General features: G+C 43.4%; 1 pseudogene; it reads right to left on the bottom strand.

Moving 5' to 3' along the window:
- Positions 1-6,332, bottom strand: part of LOC102813389 — a 24,865-nt pseudogene extending 18,533 nt beyond the window's left edge.
- Between the last annotated feature and the right edge of the window lie 2,684 nt (positions 6,333-9,016).

The raw sequence follows: 9,016 nt of genomic DNA, 5'->3' as shown, positions 1-9,016 counted from the left end.
TTTTGTGTGTGTTGAATGTATTGAATGACAGGAGGTAGTAGATTTACAGGAGTCCTACAGGAGAACTTGGTCCCCACTAGTCATGCATCTGAGGGGGACTTCACTCTCCTCAGGTCTAAAGAATCAAGAGGCATTTCCTCACTCTTATTGAAGAGGTGACGTGGTGTTCTGGCTGCACCCTTGTCGGGACCACTTGGGCACTCCCATTTAGATAAGGATTTTAGAGACTGAACCTAACCAGGCTGATCACAGGAAGTTTAGGCGCATCCCGGGGCTGATACAGATTAGCCCCTCCCAGCCTGTGTCCCTCTCCTTCCTGAGGGAGAGGGAATTCAGAGCCACTAAGAGGAGTCCTGGTGTGGTCCTGTGGGTTAATGCGCCAGACCGCAAAGCCATTTGAACTGCAAGGTTTGCGGTTCAAGCTCACCAGGTACTCCTTGGAAACTCTCTACAGGGTCGCTATGGGTCAGAATCGACTCGATGGCACTTGACAACAACAACAAGAGAGGCCGAATTAGCTCTAGGGGTCACACCAGAGGAGGTACCCTCACCTACACAGGACATTTAGACCCACAGCATTTAATTACCAGAAGAATGAGTGAGTCTTTCAGCATGGATCTGACTTTTCTCTCACTTTTGATTTCTCCTGGTGACTAAGCTTTGCACTTTTTGTGAGATCTTCCTTTAGATGCTATCTGCCAGAACCTGCCCTTGCCTGTATTTTGAGACTGGTCCCTTGGCAGCCCCCTTGTGCTTTTTGCCACAACCTGTTAGCACACTGGGTTGGACCCTAACTCTGGGTCTAACAATTGTCTATTGTCATGAAGAGGGCTTAGAATTTGGGGTTCCAATAAAAAGGGGGGAGGTAGAATTTTTAATCCAGTTTTTGTGACATCTGTTTAATTTTAAATGTCTGGGAATGCAGAGGAAGGAGCCTTCTTCTTTGGAGACAAATGTTAGAGGAACAAAGACAGGAGAGAGCCCAGCCTTTATCTTGCCTCAGTTCAGCCTATCCTTTTCGTGCTGGACAGGGCACAGTAGGAATTATCTAGATGCTAGGAGCAGGGGAAGTCACCCTTCTACTACCCCTTTCCTAATTGTGGGTCACCGAGTCCTGGTGTGGCACTGTGGGTTAATGCGCTGGACTGCAAAGTCAGTTTGAACTGTAAGGTTGGCAATTCAAGTTTACCAGCTGCTCCTTGGAAACCCTATACAGGGTCGCTATGGGTCAGAACCAACTTGACAGTACTTAACAACAATTTTGGTCTGGAAGATTAAAGGAAAGGAGGGGTGGAAGGCAGAGGAGCCCTGTTGGTGGGCAGGAAGGGAAGGCCGCAACAAATTGGTGAAATTGGCAAAAGAGAGCCCCTCTCAGTGTCTCCTGTGGGCTAGCTCCAGGATCAGGCCGTGGATCTCATTGGAGTGGTTCTAGCCCTCGCATGATTCTGTATGTCTCTTTAGGGAAATAAGACAAGGCCAGTCCATACCTGCTGGCAGTCCTGTCTGACATATCCTGAAAGGATGGAAGGACCCTGTCCTAGGCGTGGCCAGCTTAAAGAAGAAGAAAATGATTTTCCTTTCTAACACCGCTTGGCCCCTGTCTGTGCTGGGTGATTCAGAGGTTTGGCCATCCAATGGGTCTACCAATTACAACACTACCCTTCACTTAGATCTTTTGTGCAAAAGACAAGGAAAATGGAGTGAAATCCCTTATGCACAGACTTTCATGCACCATTGTTGTTGTTGTTGTTAAATGCCACTGTGTCGGCCCTGATCCATAGCGACCCTGTAGAGGGTTTCCAAGGAGTGACTGGTGAACTTGAACCACCGACCTTGTAGTTCAAACAACTTTGCAGTCCAGTGCATTAACCCACAGCGCCACACCAGAACTTCATAGAAAGCTTTATAATCAGGGCACGGGGAGAAATCTGCTGGCCAACCTGAGTGATCAGAGCTGGTAGCAGCTCCTCTATAAGAAACTGAAGGTATTCCTCCAGTTTATAGCCCACCCACCCCCCACCCTCAGGAACCAATACTGTTTCCAACAGCACCACAGGGAGTACACCCACCCTTGTGCCCCATTCAAGAAGTGGTGATGGGGTGGGGGTGTGTCGTGGAGTCGGTTCCAATGCATAGCGACCCTGTATAGGGTTTCTGAGGCTGTAAATCTTTACCAGAGCAGAAAGCCTCATCTATCTCCCTCGGAATGGCTGGTAGTTTTGAACTGCTGATCTTAAAACATTAGCAACCTGTCTTGTAACCACTGCTACCAGACCTAAACCAAATGGGCAGACTATGAGAGTGTGTGGACCTTTCATAAGAGATCCAAAGACCCATAAAGACAAATTAGGAAACCTCTCCATGGGCCCTGGGAAATATATCAAGGAGTTTCAGCATTTAGTAGGGATTTGTGATCTAATCTGAGAAGACAGAATGATCTTTCTCTCCTAAAGCTGCACTGTGGAGGAAAATCACTGCAGAATAGCAGCATCTGGCTACTGGGGCAACGGCCATCCCAGATCAAGACCCTGATGGAATTACCAAACCAGTCAAGACGATATACTAAGCATGTCTCAGAAGGCATGAGGGAACTTCAGGTGAAACCTGTCAATCACTCAAAGCTAGCTGAAATGACTCTGAAGAGGCAGCTTAGTAAATCTCCAGAGGGAAGGGGTCATCTTAAACACCCACTTTATAAATCAATCTGCCCCAGATATAAGAAGGAAACTCCAACGGAAGGCCCTTGGTCCCCAGAGGGATCCCAATAAGCTATTGCTAGCTGCCACCTCTGTGTACAAAAGAAGTAGACACAAAATCGAAAGAATGCCCAAAAGCAAAATTTATAGAAACTGCTCTTGTGGCCAATCTTAGTCCCGAATGCCGCAAGGTCATCCTGGCTGGTCGCACATTTGGAGAAAACTGTTACGGCCGTGGGAAACCGGGACACGTGCAGAGAGAGTGCCCAAACAGGCCACTAGGAATGGTAGAGGGGAGGGGAAGACCCCTTCCCACCTGCTTCCGGTGTCCTGCCTGAAGAGCCTAGGGTACGTGTGGAAATTACTGGTAAGCCAAGATCTTTTCTTGTTGACACTAAGGTAGCCTGTTTGGTTCTCATAACCTTTGGCCATCTCTTCTCGTGTTGTTATTAGAATTGATAAGCCACCAGCCCAAAGGTTCTTCACCTCTGGCCTGTAACTGGCAAGGGACATTATTAGCTCACCTGGTGATGGTTATGTGCCTTGGAGTCGGTTCCGACTCACAGCGACCCTGTACACGGTTTCCGAGGCTGTAAATCTTCATGGGAGTAGAACGCCTCATCTTTCTCCCGTGGAACAGTTGGTAGTTTTGAACCGCTGACCTTGTGGTTTGCAGCCCGATTTATAACCACTACGCTACCAGAGCTCATTATTCCTAACTGTTCTGTATGAGCTGGGAACAGTAATAGTTTTTAGCCCTGTAGCTCAGATGGGAGCTGTAAAGGAAGAAGTGCTAGGAAAGAGTGACATGCCCCCTGCACTCTGAGATTTGGATCCAGCAATTTAAACAGAAAACCCATCAGAGCACACGTCTCTGGGTTTATATGGGCATAGTATGGTGAGTTCCTTAACAAATGAAAATTCATACCTGAAGACAGCGGACCTCAGTAAGTTTTGTAGACATTAGAAAACAGAACACAACGTGACCATTTTGGAGTTATTATTTTATCAAAATTATCCAAGTCTACTTTTAATTAGAATTGGTGGTGGTGGTTATGTGTCGTGGAGTCGGTTCTGACTCATAGTGACTCTGTACAGGGTTTCCGAGGCTGTAAATCTTTACGGGAGCAGAAAGCCTCATTTTTCTCCTGCGGAACGGCTGGTAGTTTCGAACTGCCGACCCTGAACAACAGCCCGACTCGTAACCACTACGTTACCTGTGTTCCTTTAATTAGAATTACGGTGGTATTATCTGCAAATGGAAAAACCAAACTTCTAAATCCTTATAACTAATGATTTGTATTTTCTATTCCCTTCTCAAATGCCATCTCAATTCAAAGATTATTTTGGTCTTGAACAAACACATTAGCTCTGGTTATCTGGTATGCATAGAATAGTTTCTGTTTTTAATCCCGTTTCAAATCTTTCAAAAAACATTAAGTATAAGGGAAAACCTTTTTAGTTTTTCATTTTCAACATATTTAATGAGAAAACAAACATATTAATTTAGTCTCAAGAAGCCACAAAAAAGAAAATGTCAAAACGCTTTCTTTATAAAGACTTGTGAGTCCCCTCCAAAGAAGACCAAGTTTTCCAGTCATGGTGAAGGACTGGGGTGTTAACTGACCCCTCATTTCCTTGCAGGGTCAACAACAGACAAGTGGCAAAACCACTAGATGGAGTTGCTAGTACAGGGTGCAAATGTGAAGGAATTTCACTCTGTGTGATGTTAGCTGGCTCATTCAAAGTGAAACTGTGACCCTGGTCTGTTAGTGCCAAACTTGTCCAATTGAAAGAATGATCAAGTCCCCATTGCTGCGGTCTGAGCAGATGAAGAAGGCCTGGAAGGGACCGAGGGCAGTAATACTGCACACAGTTAAGATGCCACAATATGCAATGAAGATGTAGTACGTCTATGAATATACTGCATTCAAGGCTGATTATAGATATTAAATACAAGGTTTTATAATATCTGAACACCTACAAAGATAGAACTGTCTGGTATGACCCAAATTTGAATATAGGTGGAAGGGTTTTGGACACTGGATTATCTATAAATTATAGGAAACAAACCGCATGTATTTTCTAGGTAATAACCAGGGTCGCTATGGGTCGGAACCAACTCTATGATACTTAACAACAACAACAACCTACAAAAAATGCAGAGATTAAGAAATGGCATCTGCTACTTTACAGGTATGGTGTGGCATTGTAGGATAGGCACTGGACTGTGAACCACAAGGTCAGTGGTTCAAATCCACTAGCTGCTCCTCAGAAACCCTCTGCAGGGCCACTGTGAGTTGGAATCTACTTGAATGCACTTAACAACAGCCACATTATCCAGGTATATCTTTTCCTCAGAGGCAGAGTTCACAGACCTCTCTCACGTATTCATTTTCACATGCAATGGTTTTGAGATCACTGAAGTTTTTGTAAGGGAAGTCTACAAACCACATCTAGGAATAAAGCACTCCCTTATGAAGTTGGATGTAATTACATGACATTCAAGAGGACCAGGATAGACTCACAGGTCGGTATTCCATTTTGCATATAGGAATATAGAGCAGATGTCAGTTTATAGAATGCAGCCAGTGATATTACAAACAAACAAATAGCAATATTAAGTATATCTCTGCAGATAATTATTTATGACGTCTCACCAAAAAAACCAGCATAATTCCAAGTTCAACATTAAAACAATCACCAGCAGTTGCTACTTTAGAACTCAAGACACTGTTTTCAACAGAATTTCATGTCTACAGTTTGGTTCCCTGTCTCAGAGCATGCTTTTCGTTTTAGATGGAAAACCTGGCAGGGCAGAGGTGTATGAGTGTGAGGGGCAAGAACCCAGGGAGGAAACCCACTGGGCAGTGCCAAGAGGTGCATTTCTCTGGTCATACAAACATGGGAGGAGGTGGTTCTTCTGAGAACATCTCAAACTGAGGCTATTTTACTGGTCTACTGAGAGCTGGAAAGTTCAGGTGTGTCTCCGTGAGACTGAAGATAGCAACAGGGATACTTCCTCAGGGAAGTCAGGACCAGATGTCAGTGCAGCTGGGAAGCGGCTCTTTTCTGATGCTAGAACATTACCAACATCTTGTTACATCATCATGCATGGCAACCTTGAGTTCCCACGTGACTGCTGGGAAGTTTTTCCATTCGGTACTGTCATGTTTCTGTTACAATTGTGTAAGATGTAGTTTCAACTCCCTGTCTTGGCTGAGCTTTCAGTGGATGGAATCCTGTAACTCTTGGCCAGTTCACACACTTGTTTTCTGTCAACTGTGCTTGCTGGCTGATCACACTTGTATCCTGCTAGCATCACAGGTACATCATCTGAGTCAATTATTCGCTTAACCTGCTCCCTGTAAAGGTTAGTATCTGCAAATGCTTTGCATGATTGAGGACAAACACACAGAGGAAGCCTTGGCCTGTCCTCATGTATGGGAGTCTCGTGGCACTATACTTCTCTGTGTGGAACCTACAGGCCTAGTCATTCATCACCACTTGTTGTCCATATGAACCCTCTAGGGCAGGGTCATATTCATCCATGAAGTGGTTTTGCATTCACTGGACTGTCAATGGACTTTTCCCAGCACCATCTTCTCTGACCATCACAGGCTTAGACTCAGTCATTTCACACCAGCAAGGACCCCAAGCTCTGCTGTCTCCATGGTGGACAGATTCAGGACAAGAAGAGGGAAAAAGGCTGGAGATCTCGGCACTGTTAGGATCAGCCACCGCCAGGGGGCACTATCTCTGATCCCACCGCTGTGCCTCACTCCTGTCTCTTACGGTCTCATCGTCCTAAAACTGCCCTGTGCTCCACCTATTCATCCCTTACACATGAATGTACCTAACAGCTTTATTTATGACCCACAATAATTAGGAGTAACGCAACTGCCCATCAACAGGTGAATGAATATACAAAGGAATTTAGTGCCTTTGATTCAAACTCACGGCTATCTCATGTGTTACGGAATAAAATTTCTTCATACAGTTTCTTGGCTAAACATATCACCGGGCCTTCTTCTCCAACACCACAGAGGTGTTTAAACCACCAACCTTTGGGTCCTCAATTGACCACACACAGCTTTGACCAGCTATGGGCCTCAATGGAGTACTTGTCTTTAGGCGCAGTTGAGTTGGTTCTGACGTCTATCCTCATCATTGTAGTTTTATATTGGAATCCGCTCTTTTGTGTATGTATGTGTTTAACTTTTTATTATGAATTGGGTGAAGGTTTACATAGCAGAGCATCAGTTTTACACTTGACAATTCATATACTTTGCTTCATTTTAATGTTTGCAATCCCCTCCACGTACCAAGAGTTAACGGTATTCATCTCTAAACACTGTAACTAGTGCGTTCCTCCCTGTGTCTTCTGCTACCTACATCTTTCCTCTGTAACCCCCTCTTGTTGTATCTTCTCTGCCCTGTCATCTATGTAAAATGTGTCTATCTTCTAATTCATGAATAATTTTTCTTCCTCCCTCCCCCCCATCAACTATCATAAAAGGTTTCATTTATCAAGAAAAACTGTTCTTAAATTTTTACAACAGTTGTTTTTGTTGTTAACTGCTGTTGAGTTGACTCTGACCCATAGTGACCCTGTAGAGGGTTTCCGAGAAGCAGCTGGTGAGCTTGAACCGCCAACCTTGCAGTTCAAACAGCTTTGCAGTCTGGCTCATGTACAACAGTCGTCTCATATAATATTTGTCCTTTTGTAATTGACTAATTTCACTCAGCATAATGTCCTCCTGTTGAATCCATTCTTGCAGCCATTGTGTTAACCACTGAGAGTCTTGCTATTTTGGGGGACCTTGTACTTTGCCAAGCATGGTATCCTTCCCCAGAGACTGCTGTCTTCTGATAACAAGTCCAAAGTCCATGAGACAAGTTTCACCATCTGACTTCTAAGGAGCATTCTGATTGTACTTCATCCAAGACAGTCTGTAGTATATTCAATATTCATCCATAATTCAAACACATCAATTCTTCTTCAGTCTTCCTTATTTATTGTTCAACTTTCACATACATATGACGTGAATGAAAATACCATGGCTTGGGCCAGGTGCGTCCTAATTCTCAAAGTGACATCCTTGATCTTTAACACTTTAAAGAGGGTTTTTGCTGCAAATTTACCCAAAACAGCTTGTCACTTGATTTCTTGACTTGGTATTTCATAGCCATTAATTGTTGTTGTTGTTGTTGTTAGCTGCCATCAAGTAGGTACAGACCAACAACGACCTTATGCACAGCAGAACGAAACACCGCCCCGTCATATTTTGGTTCTCATGGACTTGTTTACATTTTCTTCAGGTTCAGTTTGAATTTGCATATGAGTAATTGTTTCAAACTGAATCTGAAGAAAATGAAAACAAGTCCACAAGAGCCAAAATATAACCTTGAATATATCCCACCTGAATTTAGAGATCATCTGAAGAACAGATTTGATACATTAAACACTAAAGATAGAAGACCAGAAGAGTTATGGGATGACATCAAGAACATCATATGTGAAGAGATCAAAAAATTATTAAGAAGACAAGAAAGAAGGAAAAGGTCAAAATGGATGTCTGAAGAGACTCTGAAACTTGCTCTCTAGCATAGAGATGCTAAAGCAAATGGAAGAAATGAGGAGGTCCAAGAGCTGAACAGAAAATGTCAAAAATTAGCACCAGAAGATAAAGCCAAATATTATAATAAAATGTGCAAAGATTTAGAATCAGAAAACCAAAAAGGAAGAACGTGCTCAGCATTTCTCAATCTGGGGGAACTGAAGAAAAAATTCAAGCCTCAACTTTCGTTATTGAAAGATTCTCTGGGCAAAATATTGAATGATGCAGAATGCATCAAGAAAAGATGGAAGGAATACACAGAATCATTGAACCAAAAGGAAATGGTTAATGTTCAACCATTTCAAGAGGTAGCATATGATCAAGAGCCAATGAAACTCAGGAAGGAAGTCCAAGGTGCATTGAAGGAATTGACAAAGAACAAGGCACCAGGAATTGATGGGATAAAAATTGAAATTTTTCAAGAAAATGAGGCAACACAGGAGGCACTCACTCATCTCTGCCAAGAAATTTGGAAGACAACTATCTGGCTGACTAATTAGAAGAGATCCATATTTGTACCCATTCCAAAGAGAGGTGACCCAATATAATGCGGAAATCACCAGGCAATCTCTTTGATATGCCAAGTGAGTAAAGTTTTGCTAAAGGTAATACAGAAATGGCTACAATCATACATTGACAGAGAACTTCCAGAGGCTCAAGCTAGATTCAGCAGCGGCCGTGGAAAGAGAGATATCATTG

This window comes from Chrysochloris asiatica, unplaced genomic scaffold (assembly GCF_000296735.1).
Source record: "Chrysochloris asiatica unplaced genomic scaffold, ChrAsi1.0 scaffold00307, whole genome shotgun sequence".
NCBI classification, from domain to species: Eukaryota; Metazoa; Chordata; class Mammalia; order Afrosoricida; family Chrysochloridae; genus Chrysochloris; species Chrysochloris asiatica.
The sequence above is the reverse complement of the archived record's forward strand: the minus strand, read 5'-3'. Positions and strand labels throughout refer to the sequence as shown.